The 15899-nt window shown below is 53.8% G+C and overlaps 1 protein-coding gene across 2 annotated transcripts in view; it reads right to left on the bottom strand.

The window, feature by feature from the left end:
• The window catches only part of ARHGEF9 (Cdc42 guanine nucleotide exchange factor 9), a 221301-nt gene extending 210268 nt beyond the window's left edge, over positions 1-11033 (bottom strand). For both annotated transcript variants that reach the window (XM_037407890.1, XM_037407892.1), the window contains exon 1: positions 10932-11033. The gene's annotated coding sequence lies outside the window, so the exon portion shown is untranslated. The remainder of the gene's footprint in view (positions 1-10931) is intronic.
• Between the last annotated feature and the right edge of the window lie 4866 nt (positions 11034-15899).

Here is a 15899-nt window from a genome sequence, read left to right as displayed (position 1 = left end):
AATAGATTCCCTATATTTATTATAGACAGTTTACATGGCATTGCCCTTATCCTTTATGGGTGCAAACCCCACTGAATATAATCAGAAGGGCATTAAGGGGTACAAGCACACCAGCCTGAACCACACAGGGCTTCCATATAGCCCACTGCTTCCTCCTATGCTCTGGACAAGGGCAAAACACTTCAGAGGAAGGAGGCAAGAACTTCATTAATGAGCAGTTATGGAATAATCTGCGCCTTGGAGAAAATTGCTTTTAGCTGTGTCAAACATGGGTTGGCTTATGCCCTGAAATGCATTTATTTATGTTGCTTTTATATGGATATTTCTACCTAATGCAACTCATTATCTTCATAAAAGTTTATTATAATGATTGGCTTTAACTTATTATGGCCAGAAGTCACAGGGACCAATTACAGACCAAAGCGAGGCCAGAAAGGCAATGCCTGTCCTTGGGAGTGATTACAGGCGATGCTGTATTACCCCCGAGTCAGAAAACGTCAACCACTGAAGAGTCAGAAACAAAGATTTGCTATTGCTCCAGCAGATCCCTTTGGCAGAGTCCTCATTCGGCAGTCCACAGCATCAGACCTGGGCAGAAGGTCCCACCAGCCAGCCCAGCTGAGGAACTCAGCTCCCTTTCCTGCTTGTAAAACAGCCTGCACGCTCAGATGTTCACTCATTTATACCAGGCTTTTGTGGCCCACTCTTCTCACGCTGCCTGTGCTGCCAGCAGTGGGAAGTGCTCTGCATGATCTATGCACCACTGGGCATGAAGCATCGCTCACTTCAGAAGCTGTAGCTGGGCTCACGAAGCGATGGCAAGAGCAGGACACCAGTGCCGTCGTTGCCCTGCATTGCAATTAGACAGCAAAGCTGCTCTGCAGCCAAGTGCTTCCGACAGAAGCCCCAAACGTGGGGCAGTTTGCAGCACCTCCTTTTTGCTCTCCCTGCAGCCACATCATCAGAGACGCCGCTCCAGGCACACACCTACCCCAAACCTTGCTCTCCACAGGCCAAGCGGTGACCTGAAGTGCCACAGGACTGCCCTGCCACCCCTATTCAGAAGGGCAGCACCTCACCCTAGCGAGTTACTGACTTTTCTCCTGTTTTTCCTTCCTCGCAGCAGCCCACTCCTAGGAACAGGAGCAGAGCCTATTCAATTCAGTCCAATTGTTAAGCAGTGGCAGGAGCCCTCCCAGCACCGGCACTGCATTTGCAATTGGGAAACCTGAAACGATTCCTTTATCATACGCAGCTGCGGCTGATCTGGCACCGCCTGTCACGGGCCCACGCTGGAACCCAGCAAACCTCCTTGTGGCTCCGCTTGAGGTTCAGTTCATTCACTCAAAAGGAATTAAAAACCATGCAGAAGGGGGGTTAAGATCCATCTTGGTTTCCATTCAAATATTTAACTTTTGGCCTTAAAAAGCTTCCTTTGCAGTAGTGGAAACACACACGCAGTAGCATCACTGCAGCAGGAGCGCTTCCTTGCTATGAAGCCGAGAAAGCTTTCCATGCAAATCACTCCCCCAGCCCCAGAGCTTTCCAGCTATTGAAGCTTCACACCATTTTCCTAATTCTGCCAGAATGAGGTGGGAAAAGGAAGGTACTTTACTTTCCAAGCAGCATGAGGTATCCGTGCAGCCCTCCTGTTGGAAGTAAAACCTACATGGCGACCGCAGCGTGCAGCAGCCCTGAGAGCAGCGCACCGCTGGGTCCCATTCAGTGTCTGGGAACAAAATGATGTGGCAACACAAAGCATCAGCCAAAGCCACCAGATCCGAGCTGGAGAAGTGATGAGACCTGCGGCACTGTCCAAAATCCAGTCCAGGTCCAAACAAAGCCCCACGTTGTCTCAGCTTCCACTTCAATATATTTTAACACAAGCCTTTGGCTTCAAGGCCAAGGTCTTGGCCATCCATAACTACCTCCTCGGGCAACTGAAGAGACAATTCATGGGAAATACTGCCCAAAACAAACCCCATCCATTTGGTTGCAGAAAGACCCTATGCAGACTATACTCCGGTGTTCCTTTCATCATTTAACTAACTGTAACTTTGAAATTAGGTAAAGGACTGAGGAAAAGTCACCCTGAGAACTTCTGCTCAAAGCTCCTGGCTCGGAGCAGGAGAGCTCCTGGGAGAACCCAGCTCCCTGCAAAAGGCTCTTATCGCTCCGCTAAGACTGGAGCAGCAATAACAGGAAGAAATTGTTTTGGCAGGACTTACACCATATAAAGTAAACTCACCGGCTGCTGTTGTATAAAATCTCACTGGAAAACACACACACACAGAGCCATCATCCCCTGTGGCTGCGGACAGCATCCCCCGGGCTGCGGTGGGCTCCCACACACCCACCCCTGCTGTGCTCAGTCTGCCGGCATTGCCCGCACCATGGAGCTGTGCACAGCACAGTGTGAAAATGCTTAGAAGCCACCACCTTGAGCCCTGCTGCTTCTCCTGGCCTTCCCCATTACCTGTAAGGACACACTGAGCATGACTGCAGACGGTCACCGAGGGACACCATGTGTCTTGCTCGCCTGCACTTGCTGCTGGTGGTGTCTTTTTCAGCTCTGGTCTGGTGTGGAAATCAGAGAGCAGAGCAGATTAGGATGTGCTCTGCACCCTGGGACATTGCCTAACTCCCTATGGCAGAAGGGAGGGATGGGAAGGCAGTAATGGGCTCTGGTGCTGGTGCTTTTGCTCACCGGGAAGCACCCTTCCAGTGCAAAGCCAACTCCTTGTGCTGCTCAGAAACCCACTGGATGCTCTCCTCCTCCTCACTCCCTGCTGCACTGCCCCAGCTCAGGCAGGACCCTGGGGCCACCCTCCATCAGCCAAGTGCATCCTCTGCGCCAGCACGGGCAAAGGCCAGGCACTGCCACGGTGAAGCCCCACACCAACAGCTGAGCTGAAGCTGCGAGTCCAGAGGCTCCATGACCGCACCGCTCCGGCTAGACGTGTGACTTCATACCACTTCAGCTAAACAATTCCAGCGCTGAGGGCAGACGCTCACATCAGTGGCATTGTTTTTACACACAATAGGTGTTTTTTTATACCCGCAAGTGAAACGGGGCAGTTTTAAACTGATTAATGGTTCTCTCAAACAAGTCTCCAAGTGTACGGGAGGCCTCTGGCAGACAATGTCAACCCAGTTCTAGTGGAACAACATCAGCTGCTGCCCTGCACCAGACCAGTGTAAGAGGAGCAGCAAGAGCAGAGCTACAACCACTCCCAGTGTGGCTTGTTCATATGAGGGACAGACACTACTGCCAGGCTCCCCATCCCTCTGCCAGGCTCGTGCTTTGCTCCGCTCGTTACCGTAGTGTCAGAGAAGCCTTTCGGTTCACTCAAGCCAGTGCACAGCAGCAGCATCAACCCTGTTTCCACAAATTCAGCGGTGCCCTCGAACCGAAGCTGGCGTCTGTTGAAGATACCAGCAGTTTGCTGCAGCAGCAAAGGAGCCAGCGTGCATCTCCTGCTGCACTGCCAGCCGGCTGACACCACCATCACCAGCCGGTGTGACATTCGAGGGAGCTCACCGCCTCACCTATGCACACTGAAGTGTGGCACCTCGACCAAGACAAGCTTCCAGCAGCAAATTCACTCCCAGCACAGGGCAGGTTGCTGGCAGCTCTGTGCCACCCGTGCACAGAGGGGCTAGCTGCCTGCACAGCTCTCTGGGGCTTTACTGGGGCAGCAGCAGCTCAGCTCTTGGGATGCAGAGTCTGCAAAAGCCCTGGGAAGTTCCACACTTAATTCTGCCCCAGCGTGCAGCAGTAGAGGAATGTCACACATGCAGCTTTGCTCTTTACACCTGCCCCTGTTTGGTATTTTCACTCTTTTGGGATGGCAGCCAAAATCGAACGAAAAACGCAGCGAAGGGAAGCTGTGAGCTGAAGCAGGCAACCTGAGGGGTGACCAACCATCCTCACAGCAGGGGGGGATGCAACTCGGACAGCAAAGCTTTCAAATCCTCTTGCTTCTGCCGGCGGGCAAGTTGTAGCCAAAACATTACACACAGCCCTGCACGAGAGGACCTGCGGTTCACACGGGTGAGGAACGGTGTTTTGCAATTTGGATAGCACAGCCTGGGAAATACAGCTATCACTGCCAACCATCTAAGCCACAAAGATTAGTTAAGAGGAAAAAAACAAAGTGAATGCAAACACAGGCAGTGCAGCATTCACTCCAATGCTCAGATAAGACACTGAGGCATGGACAGGTTAACAGGCAGCCTCAGTCACACCACGAGACTGTGACAGGTGAAAACACAGCCTGCTACATGCTGTCCCTGCCTATTTACCCCTGCAAGATCCACATCGCATTTTTTGGTATCTCAAAGGCAGGGGTTTGATGGGCTTCTGTATAGCCCACACACCCTGATTTTGCATCACTCAACACGTCTGCCACGCATCACCCACAAGCAGGAGCAGGCTAAGCAGTAAGAAGCTGCAAACTATGATGAGGGTCCATGCCCTGGCTCTGCTTTCACTCCAAGTTCTCCTTGATCCTGAGGATTCCCATGGAAAACCCGAGTGGTGAGTTTAAGCAGAAACGCAGGGATTTGGGCTAAGCGTGAACTCTGTGCAAAGCCAGCTTTGAGCTTTGCCACTCTGCCAGCAGCCCTGGATACTCCACAACATCCTTTTAACGCAGCGAGACATTTTAGGATGTGAACAAGACCGAATCCTGCTCTTGCCCCAAACAATAGGCTCTGCAATAATGGTGCAACCAGAATTTCCTGTGCGGCAGCGTGCGCCAGCTCCCAAGACAAAATACCATGGGAAAGCACTACCACAAGAAAAGCCGCTTTGCAATGCACCGGGGCAACTCCTCAAGGCTCCTGGGGACACTGTTTTTACAACAAGCAAAGCACCACAACCAAGTCCAGGCCGGGAAGTAGGTAAAACCACACCAGCGGCTCCAAACAGAAGCCATCCAGCCTGGGAATGGCTGTGGATAATTCATTATCGCACCCAGCCTTCTGCAACATCTGGACGCGTCTTTCTCTCACGGATATTTCACTACCCTGCAGTCCATGTGAAAACATCACATCAGAGTGGGCTGTGATTTGGAAGGCTTCAGTCTCAGCTTGGCTGGGGTGAACCTGAGCATCACCACTCGGGTGGTGCAGGAAGCTCAGGAGTGGGGCTGGCGCAGAGCATCTCTCTCAGTACGGCAACAGGTCCCGGCAAGAAAAGAGCAAATGTCGGCACTGCATCAGACACAGAGAGGCAGCAATTGCATTCAAAATGCTCTGGTGTGGACCTGTTGGAGCTTCTACCAAGAATGAGGGATCAAAATGGATCACAATCCTGAACACAAAGAAAAGCAGATGAAGAACTCCTATGGCAAAACAGGAACTGGGTATTCCACAGCTCTGCTGGGCTCAAGGATTTGAGGAGAGCTGGGGAAACAGAAAGAACTAAACCAGCATGCTCAACACAAATAAAACCACCGCCCTGCTCCAAGCTCAAGGGTTTTTTGCCTTTCCACCTGACAGCACAACACAAGAGCTATGGGTTTGAAGCTGCAAATGTCGCATGCCCGGGCTCTGCTGCCACCACCTCCCCAGTCTAGGACCTCTGACCCTTCTCAGCCGCAGGAGGTGCAGCGTTCAGTGTGCAACATCGGGCGGACCACCACCCCCACACACTCAGCATCCTTCTAATGTCTCACTGCTACCATCTCTCTAGCTCTATTTGTGACACTTGTCATCAAATGTTGGTGTCATTCATTTCTCTATAGTTTTTTCAAGGCAGGACAGAAACCATTTCTACGAGGTTTTTTGACCCTAAAGTTACTTACCTGCCTGAAAGTATTGTACTGGGTTTGTGTGGCAGGGGTTTGGTGGCAGGGCACTACAGGGGTGGCTTCTGTGAGGAGCTGCTTTCCAGCCTAAACAACTCCATGACTCTATGTCCAACGGAGCCCACGCAGCTGGCTGCAAGAGGGACCCGTCACCGGCCGAGGCTGAGCCCATCAGTGACAGTGGGAGCCTCTGGGATAACGGATTCAAGAAGAGGGGAAAAAACTGCTGGAAAAAACAGCAGCTGGAGAGAGGAGCGAGGCCATGCGAGAGCAGCAGCGCCGCAGCACCCGGGGCAGGGCAGGGCAGGGGGGCTCCAGGCACGGAGCAGAGACCCCCCACAGCCCGTGGGCAGCCCCGGCGGGGCAGGCTGTGCCCCCAGCCCCCGGGGGAGCAGCCCCCCCCCCCCCGCCCCCCGCAGCCCGGGAGCCCCCCCGGGGCAGGGGGTGCCCGCAGGGGGCTGTGACCCGCGGGCAGCGGCGCTGGGGCAGCTCCTGGCAGGAGGGGGGGGGGCAGGGCTGGGGCCGGGCTGGAGACCCCATGGGGACCCCCTGGTGCCGGCTGGGCCTGGGGGGCTGCGCCCGTGGGGGGACCCAGGCTGGGGCAGTGTGGGGAGAACCGCGGCCCCTGGGAAGGAATCGGGTCGGGGCAGTTCATGGGGGGCTGTCTGCCGTGGGGGGACCCCGGCTGGGGCAGGGCAGGCTGTGAGGAGGAAGCAGCGGCAGAGCCAGCGTGTGATGGACGGACCCCAGCCCCATTCCCCAGCCCCTACACTGCTGGGGGGAGGAGGGAGGGAAACCGGGAGTGAAGTTGAGCCTGGGAAGAAGGAACAGTTGGGGGAACACATTTCTAAGATTTGGTTTTATTTCTCATTATCCTACTCTAATTTGATTGGTAATAATTTAATTTCCCCAAGTCGAGTCTGTTTTGCCCATGACGGTAGTTGCTGGGTGATCTCCCTGACCTTATCTCAACCCAGGAGCCTTTTGTTATATTGTCTCTCCCCTGCCCAGCTGAGGAGGGGTGACAGAGCAGCTTGGTGGGTGCCAGGCACCCAGCCAGGGTCAGCCCACCACAAGTATCTATAGCAAAATACGGAAAATACAAATGTTATCTTATACATGCAGCAGCACCTGCCCTTACACTACACGGTGCTCCCTTCCCCGTTAGCCCGTCCCCTCGCCACGGACGCGCAGAAAGCTCAGCATTTATTTCAAGAGGAACAAGGTCAGAAAACAGGTGAGAGCACCTGAGCCTGCCTTAGCAGCGATCCCAAATAATTTGGGGTGCTTCAGGACCTCAAATGAGAGGAAGAACTAACACAACTGGCTAAATTTAGTCCCTTGCTGCTGGATTCAGCACATATGAAGTGCCAATTGGTGCAAAGCACATGGGTACAGGCTGTTTAGAGACCTTTGGTCCAGAAGCACACTGGTACACAAGACCAGCTTTCGAGGAAAAACCGTACACCCAGCAGCTGGCATGTTGAATGGGAGACACGCTAAAGCAGGAACAAACGGTTTTCACCCCATTTCTTCCATCAGCTCACCTAACTTGTCTCTGCCTTGTTCTCCCCAGCTACAAAGAGGGGATGAGAGGTGTCACAGCCCTGCGCAGCAGCTGCCACCAGTCGAGGTTGAGGCTGCGCACCCTGAAGAGCAGGACTGACCCCACCAGCACAGGGGGACAACCCCCTGCTAGCCTCTTGCAACAGCCAGCTGCACCTACAGCAGATAGATCTTTGAAGACAAAGAAAGCAAAGCCTTGATCCCAAGATCGAGGAAGGCCACTGCACTTGGGATGGGGACAGAAGAGATGAGGACAGAGATGGCGAGGCCAGAGAGTGCCTGCTGGCTGGGACCCTAAATTCAACACAAACACCATGCAAGAAAACCAACCCCCAGAGCCCCAGCAAAGCTTCTTGGCGTTTCCACAGCAGAGGACTGGCTTTTCTGGCTGTGTGTGTCTGGCTTGGGTCAGGACAAGCCACGGGCAGCTTGGCAGTGTGTTCAAACAAAGGGAGACACAGAGCTGTGGGCTCCAGACGGGGCGATGCCCTCTGTCCAGAGAGGAAGAGCAGAGAAACCATGTGCAAGAAATCAGAGCAGCAGGAAGGTCTCAGAGCTCGACCTATGGCAAAAAAACCACTTACTGGGACATAGCTGGAAAACGCATTTTTAAGTGGCTTCATTAAAAAAAATAATTTCAACGCTCCTCCATGATTTCTTATTTTAACAACCACTCAGTGCCCTGCTGGTCTCCCTGAGCTCAGCCCTCCGGACACGACACCCCAAAATTCATTCACTAGGGTGTAGGTGCACACTAATTATGCTATACCATTTAGGCACCAGGGAACTCTTCCCCAAGAGGCTGTGGTTTCCAGACGTGCATTGCTGCCTGCTTAATAATCAATACGAGCTCTCCCGTGCTACTGAAATCCTTTCTGATGTTTGCAAAATGCCCCCTTCTGGCAAATTATAACTCAGGTTTTCAGGCCATATTGTGTAGATGAAGAAAACTCCAATAAATCTGTCATCTAACAGAAAATTAGTGCTGTGTCCTAATGTCAGCACCGAACACAGCTATTGCATGTTCAACGTAAGAAGGCCAAATACAACAAACCTTAAGTAACAAAAAAGCCGCACAAAAATTAAAGCTGGTGATGCTTATGCCCCGAAACACAGATGGCAAGAGGCCACTGGGCAAGACACGTGTTGAGAACCCTGGCTCGTGGTGCTGGCAGGAGCCCGGCCCATGGGGGAGGCCAGGGAGGGAGTAACCCCCTGCTGCGTCCTGGGGCAGCCACGGCAGCACTCCTTTGGCATTTCTGATCCTTCTATTTCTCCTCTTTTTTACCCATGTCCTTTAGGAGACTTTTTTTTTTTTTACTTTTTTTAAGCAAGACAGAGTAAGTTTATTAAATCAGCTAATATTACTGCAAATATTTGGGAAGTCTTTGAGATCACAAGACACAAACAAACAGCCAGGTAAATGCAGGCAGAAATAACTGCTCCAAGCATAACCAGGTTGCAGTAATTAGCTGGGTGATTTTCAGCTCCTGGCCTCAGACCATCAGGATTCCCCAGACTATTTCTGAAAGGTCTCAGTAAGATAAATCCAAAAGGAAACCCATTCTCACGCTTCACCTGGAAGTTTCACAGGAGCCTGCAAGCTGAAAAGATTAAAAAATGACTGGACAGGATGGTTGAGAGCAATCAGCACTTAGTAAAATGAGCGGTAACAGCAGTGGGAGAGAGCAGGAGACTCCAGTGCTCAGGTAACCAGGAGGGAAAGTAGTAGCTTTTGCAACAGATATGGGACAAACCAAAAATGGAGCAAAGGGTCAGAAAATTCAACCAATTGCACCCGTGACTTTTAGTACCCAGGATCAGGAACAGTAGCTTCCAGACTCATCTTCCCAAGGCAGACCTTTCCCCAGCACTTCCAGCTTAACTCATCAGGAGGCTCCCCCAAAGGAGATGATGCATCTTCCCTTCCCTTGCTTCCACACGTATGTTTGATGCACCTGCTTCTTCTTTCTCCCATGAGCAGCTTCCCCCCTTGGACCACCAGCTCCTCCTGCAAAAGGGCTCACTCATGTCCCACTGCGTAAGCAACAGCCACCGAGCTCCGGTTTGAGAGCCCCACCAACAGGCTCTGGGACAGGTCTTCTCGGGCAGGAGGAGAGCATGGCAGCAAGCTCGCTGCAACCCCTCGGAACGACGGAGCCCATCCTGCACCACCTGCCCCGTCCCACATCCCCGCTACAGCGGCGCCTCAGCCACCAGCGGCACAGCAGAAGATGAGGTTTGCTCGGAGCGGCTCTTGGCACATACTGGGTAACGCAGGTGCCGGGCAGCACAGCATAACCCTCTCCCAACACCACCACACTGTTGGTTCTCCTTACAGGAATGCACAGAAATCAAATTAATTAATTCCAGCTATGCACAAGGGTGCGAGCAGCATTCACACCGCAGCAGGGAAACCAGATGGCAGAGCAGAAATTCGGCACTCCTGGTCCCTTGTTCCATCGGGGAGCCAAACGCCACTCATGTGAGCCACCCTGCCAGCGCTGCTGGGCACCCTCGGCACACGAGCAGGGCAGCCCAAACACCTCCACAGGGTCTCCAGCAAAGCATCCACCTCGACCGGCACCAGTTAACTTACTGTAACAGACGTAAATTTGGCACTTTTATTTTCCCCAATCAGTGAAGATACTGTGGAGGGAGTGAGCAGCATTCCATAAATATTTGGATTTAAACAGTTACAGTACGTTTTGATCCAGCTTGCTGTACCCAGGCTGAGGTTTTAATGCCCTGTAACCAACACAGCCACCAAGCCCAGTGCAACACGACTTCTGCACTGCAGCCCGGCCCCATTTAAAGATGGAGCTAGTGCTGGGTGCTGGCTTTGCCGTGAGCCAGCGGCACTCGGGGGAAAGCGCTGGGCCTCGTCTTACAATAAAATGTAAGGGAGGAGCAGGAAGGTTATATCAGCTATTAATCCGTGTATTTTGAAATAGCTCATCTAATAAACATTAAGGTGTAAAACAAAACCACAGAGGTGGAGATGTGAACATGGCATCTCACGGGAACCCTCTGTAAACACATGAGTAAGCCTTTCTCAGCGAGGTTGCCCCATCAGCTTCCCTGGGACTACCAAAACCAGTAAGAACCGAACCCTCCCAACCAAAAAATATTCACCGCAGCCAACAGAAATCCTCTCCTGGACTCCAACATACTTTGAATCAGCCTGGGTGAGTAATGACCCAGTTCTTAGGCAGTTCACATGAGCGTAAACCGGGCATAAACTACTGAAATCTGACACAGAGTGGAAAATAAACCCCGGCTGCGATCAGAATTCGGCCCAACTCAGCGCCCGGCTGGTCCCTCCTCTGCACCTCAAACCAGGCAAAAACCAGCCAAACACATCCGCGCCTGGCGCCACGCTAGTTTTTCTCTCCTGAACTTAACGCGCCCTCGGTGGCTTTGCGCTCCCGCGAGGGGGGGGAGGGGGGGTACCCTGTCCCGCAGGCCCCTGGCAGGGGGTGACACGCTCAGCAGGTCACAGCCCGGAGCGAACCGACGGGACCCCCCGCCCGGGGCCGGCCCCGCTCTTACCTCGCCGCATGGCCTCGGCGCCGCGCGCCCCCGCCGGCCCGCGGAACCGGCGCAAACCTCCGCTGGCGTCTTGGAGTGAAATGTTAAAAATATTAAAAAAAAAAAAGTAAAAAAAAATAATAATTAGGTATTAAAAGAAAACAAAACTACGAGCTCCTCGGAGAAAAATAAAACTAAACCCAAAAAGCTGGAGAACGGGGTGCCCGCGCCATGCACGGCCCCGTCCGCCGGGCCGCCCCCGGGAGCTGCCCCGCTCCGTCCCGGCTCGGCCCGGGGCGCGCTCCCCGCCGGCCCCGAGAGCGGCCCGGACCCGGCCCGGCGCCGGCGGAGCGCTCAGCGGGCGGCGGCGGGGGCCGCCCCGGGCCGGGCGAGGGCAGCCCCGGGGGCCGGCGGCCGCCCGCGGGCAGCGGGGCGCGGGGGGCGCCCGCCGAGGCCCGGCCCGGGCCGCGCTGCTCCGCCGCCGCGCATCCCCCGCAGCCCGTCCCGTCGGGGCCCGCCGCGCCCGGGCGCTGCCCGAAAACACCGCTGATAACCGCCCCAACAAATAAGGGTTTTCCTTAAAATCTGCTGCCCGGTGAGGAGGTCCCAAGCCCGGACGCGAGCGGGAGCCCGGAGGGAAACTTTGTGCAGCCGGTGCGGCGGGGAGCGGCCCCCCCAGCTGCGCGGCACCGCCCGCCGGCCGCGGGCGCGGGGGAAGCGCGGGGGAGGCTCCGCGGCCGCCGTCAGCGCCCCGGCCCGGCGGCGGTGGGGAGGGGACAGCTGGGGGGGGCGATGCTGACCCCGCGGGGGTTGTGCCCCCCCCGCCCATAGGGACAATCGGAGGACGCGCGGTGGGACTGCCGGCGTGAGAGCCCCGGGCCCCCCCCCGGGGAAACTGAGGCACGGAGCGGGGCACCACGGCGTGCGCCCGGCCCCGTCTGCGGGGCTCCAGGGTCGCCGGCCGGCTCTGCAGGTGCCGATGGTAAAACCGCAGCTTCTCCACCGCTGCCGACCAGACTGCACGGCCAGATTTTTAAGAACTACCTCAGTTTTACCCAGGCTCCTTATTTCCGAAGGAGGCTGCCACCCCGGGCTGGGCTCACTAACTGCTTTCCAGCTCCTTCGCTCCCCTCCCTGCCAGGGAGACCCCTTCTTTCCCCACCTGCCTCCTCCCACCTGCGGGCAAGTCTCTCCAGACAACCACTAGCCCACCTGGGCAAAGCCAGGTGCTTCCAGAGGCTCATCAGACAGCCACGGGCCCCTGCAGGACAGCGCTGAGCTCCGCCGCCCTTCCCACCCCAGAAGCTCGACCACCGATTCCCACCCCAGGAAAACACACGTGGAGAAAAACAACTTCTCAGCACTCCTGCCCCAGGGCCCCCCCACCCCAGCACCCTGCCACAGAGCCCCTGCAAACCCACCAGCACCTAGTCAGGAGCTGTTCCTGCATGTGCAAATAGGACATCACACAAATAAAAGGTTTGCTTTTGTTTTAAGAAACAGCTTTTATAACATTAAAAATATTGGAGGGAAGTTAAATCATTATTTAGGTAAGGCTCAGTGGATTTAATTGCTCCTTTTCCATGGCACATAATTGGTGTTTTAAGTTATATGAGTAGTGTTTCCCATGGAGAGGCAGGTGTGAAGGTGTTATTAATAGGATAACAACAATTAAGTGTAATTGGGATCATCATATCAATCACTCCATAGAGCAGCACAAGCTCAGTTTTCCACTGATTTTCCGATTGTTTCAGTGACGGGGCAAAGCCAAAGAAAGCGTTTGCATTTCAGGCACAGGCAGCAAAAAGCCCCTTAATGGTTTTTTGCACTGTTGACCCATTCATTCACGCAAAGTTAACCTGAGGCCCAGAATTCCATGCCAGTTGCTCTGGTGAATCTCCAGATATTCATATCCCCTCCTGCCTGGCTTGGGGTAGAGCTGAGGTGCCTCCATGCCACAGAGCTCGTGCAGCCTGGTGTGATTTTATTGTTTCTGCAAAGATTTATCAATATACACAAGAGCAGGGTGGATCTACCAGGAAAAAGGATCAGTAGGCAAAATTGTGGCTGCCCTTGTAGTCTCAGAGAGGTGGAGAAAAACACCTTTTCCAGAGGAAGGGCAAGATTTCAGGAGAGTTCATTAAGCTACAGGGAAAGACAAGGAACGGTGGGCTCTCAGCCACCTGGGAAGATGCTGCAGTGAGTGTGGTAGCAAACATCTTGCAACAGTTGTCCCAGTACCCTTCAGCCCTGATCTGCAAAGTTGCACCAATGCTGCAACAAGGAGAAACAGCCTCGTGCAAAGCCATCACGCAGGCCATCCATCGCTGCATCACCTCCACCCCCCTGCCCTCAGCGTCGCCAGTGCTGATCCTGCCCACCCCAGAATCGGCCAGGCCTGGGGAGCGCAGGGTCCTTCCGTGCTGCGGTTCCCATTAGGAGCTTTAAGCCCACGTGGAAGCGCACAGGGTGCCCAGAGCCACAGCAGCCCGCGGTGCTTGGCTGCATTGCCAGCCGCGCAGCACCCACTTCCCAAGCACCGCCGCATCGGGCAAGGACCACAACACCTTTCTGCTCTGAGAAGGAGCCAGGCCGTCCCCGTCCCCGATGTTTAACAGAGCAAATGTCATCGCAGCACAGTGCTGTTTGAGGCTGTTTTCGTCTTGCTGGCAACCGATGCATCTCCCAAGAGAAAGCTCAGCCCTGCTGGTGCCACGCACAGGGGTCACATCCAGTGCCCTCCCCATTCCATAAACACCCAGCACAAAGGGGAGCCCCCGTGGGGAGCCCCAGCGCACACAGCACTGCCCGTCCTAGGGGGGTCAGGCACATGGGACCAGGGTGCGGGCTGGGGGGGCAAGGGCTCCTCTCAGGATTGCATTTCCTATTTGCACTCAGAATATTAAGACATAACATCTAACATCTCCTGTTCTCCTGCTTGTGGGAAGCAGCTAAAAGCTCACTTTTCCAAAAAAGAAAGGTGAAAGTCTGAGGAAGTCGTACAGCTTCATAAGCTGGGCTCAAGAGACCTTCAGATACATTAAAAAAAATAAATCACAATAACCACAAAATCCAGCAGCAGTAACACTGATGCCCTGTATGTGCATCTCCCAGGGACAAGGGTAACACCTCACAACCCTCAGACCTTTCCCCCCACCAAACCCCAGTTTTTCAAATGTACCAGGCCCTGGATCTCAACAAGCAGCCACCAGACAGCTTTTTCTTTATTCTGCTAAAGCAGCACCTGCCAACAGCCACCTTAGCTACCTGAGGAACAATGTACGAAGTAATTAGTTTCCCATCCCTCCCAACAATATTATTTCTGTTTCCTTCAGCTGAAGCTGATTATGGGCCAAAACTCCCTGACCACTGGAGCAGGCCCCGAGTTTGTGGCTGATCAGAAACATTTCACGCACTTACCTGCTGTACAGCAGGTGCTTCAGACCTCCTTGGCTACTTCTGCAGCAATGACCATGCTGCAAGAAAACCAGCAAACCATGAACTATGAAGTGACCGGTAGAGAACATGGGGCCATTTCTACTTTCTGGGATTATTATTTTTTCCCTATGGACTAGAGCAAAACCTAGACCAGGGCCACCCATCACCAGCTGACTGGCAGCGGTGACCAAGAGAGCACGGTTCTGTCTGTCTTCAGAACAGTATGTACTCTGACCCACTGACTTTTGAAACTGGGTTATGGTGTTTGACTGTCAGTGGTGTCATCACAGAGCCCTGAGCAGCAATGGTCCCAGGAGGTTGGTCACACACCCACAAAAGAAACGTACAGCTGTACAGACACAGCAGCTCTTTCACCACCCATGCTTCCAGAGATGTCCTCAGCATCCCCCTACCATGCCTGGGGGTGAGGAGGCCAAGCCACGCTGCCTCTCCAGCCCCCCAGGACCAGCACCCTAGCAGCTTTAGGCTCCCCTTTACAAAGCCCCTCCAAAAAAAAAAACAACCCTTACCCATCACAGGAGCGCCACCGCTACTCATCCCCAACTCAGAGCTACCACTCCTCACCTTCCATCTGGGCATCATTAATATCCCTTCCGCTAATGAGGCACAGGAGCAACCCAGCAGAGATCTTTTCCAGCTCAGACACAGGAGACCCTCATCGCCCCTGTTAACGAAGGGGAACAGCACCAATTCCCACACCTGAGTGAGGTTTGCAGGATCAGACCTTACGAGCCCATGCTCTGTCTGTGCACTGTCACGGTGCTCCTTCTTTTCTTGCATGAACCACAGCCACTGAGCTCCGGGCAGCCCTTGGCCACGCTTCCCACTGGCTCCTGCTCCCGGGCTTTGCTCAGTGGCAGAAGGAGCAGAACCATAACTGGGTTCGTTAGAGTAGAAAACTAAAACCTGCAGGAAACACTGAGGATACAAAAATCGGAAGAAAGACCTTAAACCCTGCTTACACTGAGGAAATTCCCAGGTATTTACTTCCAGTGTTCTGCAGAGAACTCAATGACCGAAACTGCAGGCAGGCTTGCAGTGAGCCTATGATCCTTGTCTCAAAGAGGAGCTGATGGAGCCCAGGTGAGAAATAAATTACAAAAGCAAATGGACTTCCCTTTGAATATTAACTTAGGCCCATCAACAGGGTTACAAACTTAAGGGACCATAAATACTGACAAAGGTGAAGGCAAGCTCAGAAAGTGCTGAGCTCGCTTATTGGTTTATTTTTCTCAGTCTAGCAAAAGTTGGCAGCTTAAGGCAGCTCAAGGCAGTTCAGCTGGGGCAATAGGCGATGTGGCAGCCTCCCTGGTTACCATCCCTTCCATCCCTGCTCACTTCTACCCTAGCAGAGCCTGCTTCAAACCCCATCAGGGATGTAACTGCCCTGGAGCTGCCTAAACACCACTCCTTCCATATCCCTGAAGTGAGAAAGAAAAACACAAACAAACAAACCCAAAAGCAATAAGGAATTAACAGCTTCTTGGAAATCCAAATAAAGTTTCTGTAGTGACACAGGCCTTAGAAATT

This window comes from Falco rusticolus, chromosome 14, assembly GCF_015220075.1.
Source record: "Falco rusticolus isolate bFalRus1 chromosome 14, bFalRus1.pri, whole genome shotgun sequence".
Taxonomy (NCBI): Eukaryota; Metazoa; Chordata; class Aves; order Falconiformes; family Falconidae; genus Falco; species Falco rusticolus.
The sequence above is the reverse complement of the archived record's forward strand: the minus strand, read 5'-3'. Positions and strand labels throughout refer to the sequence as shown.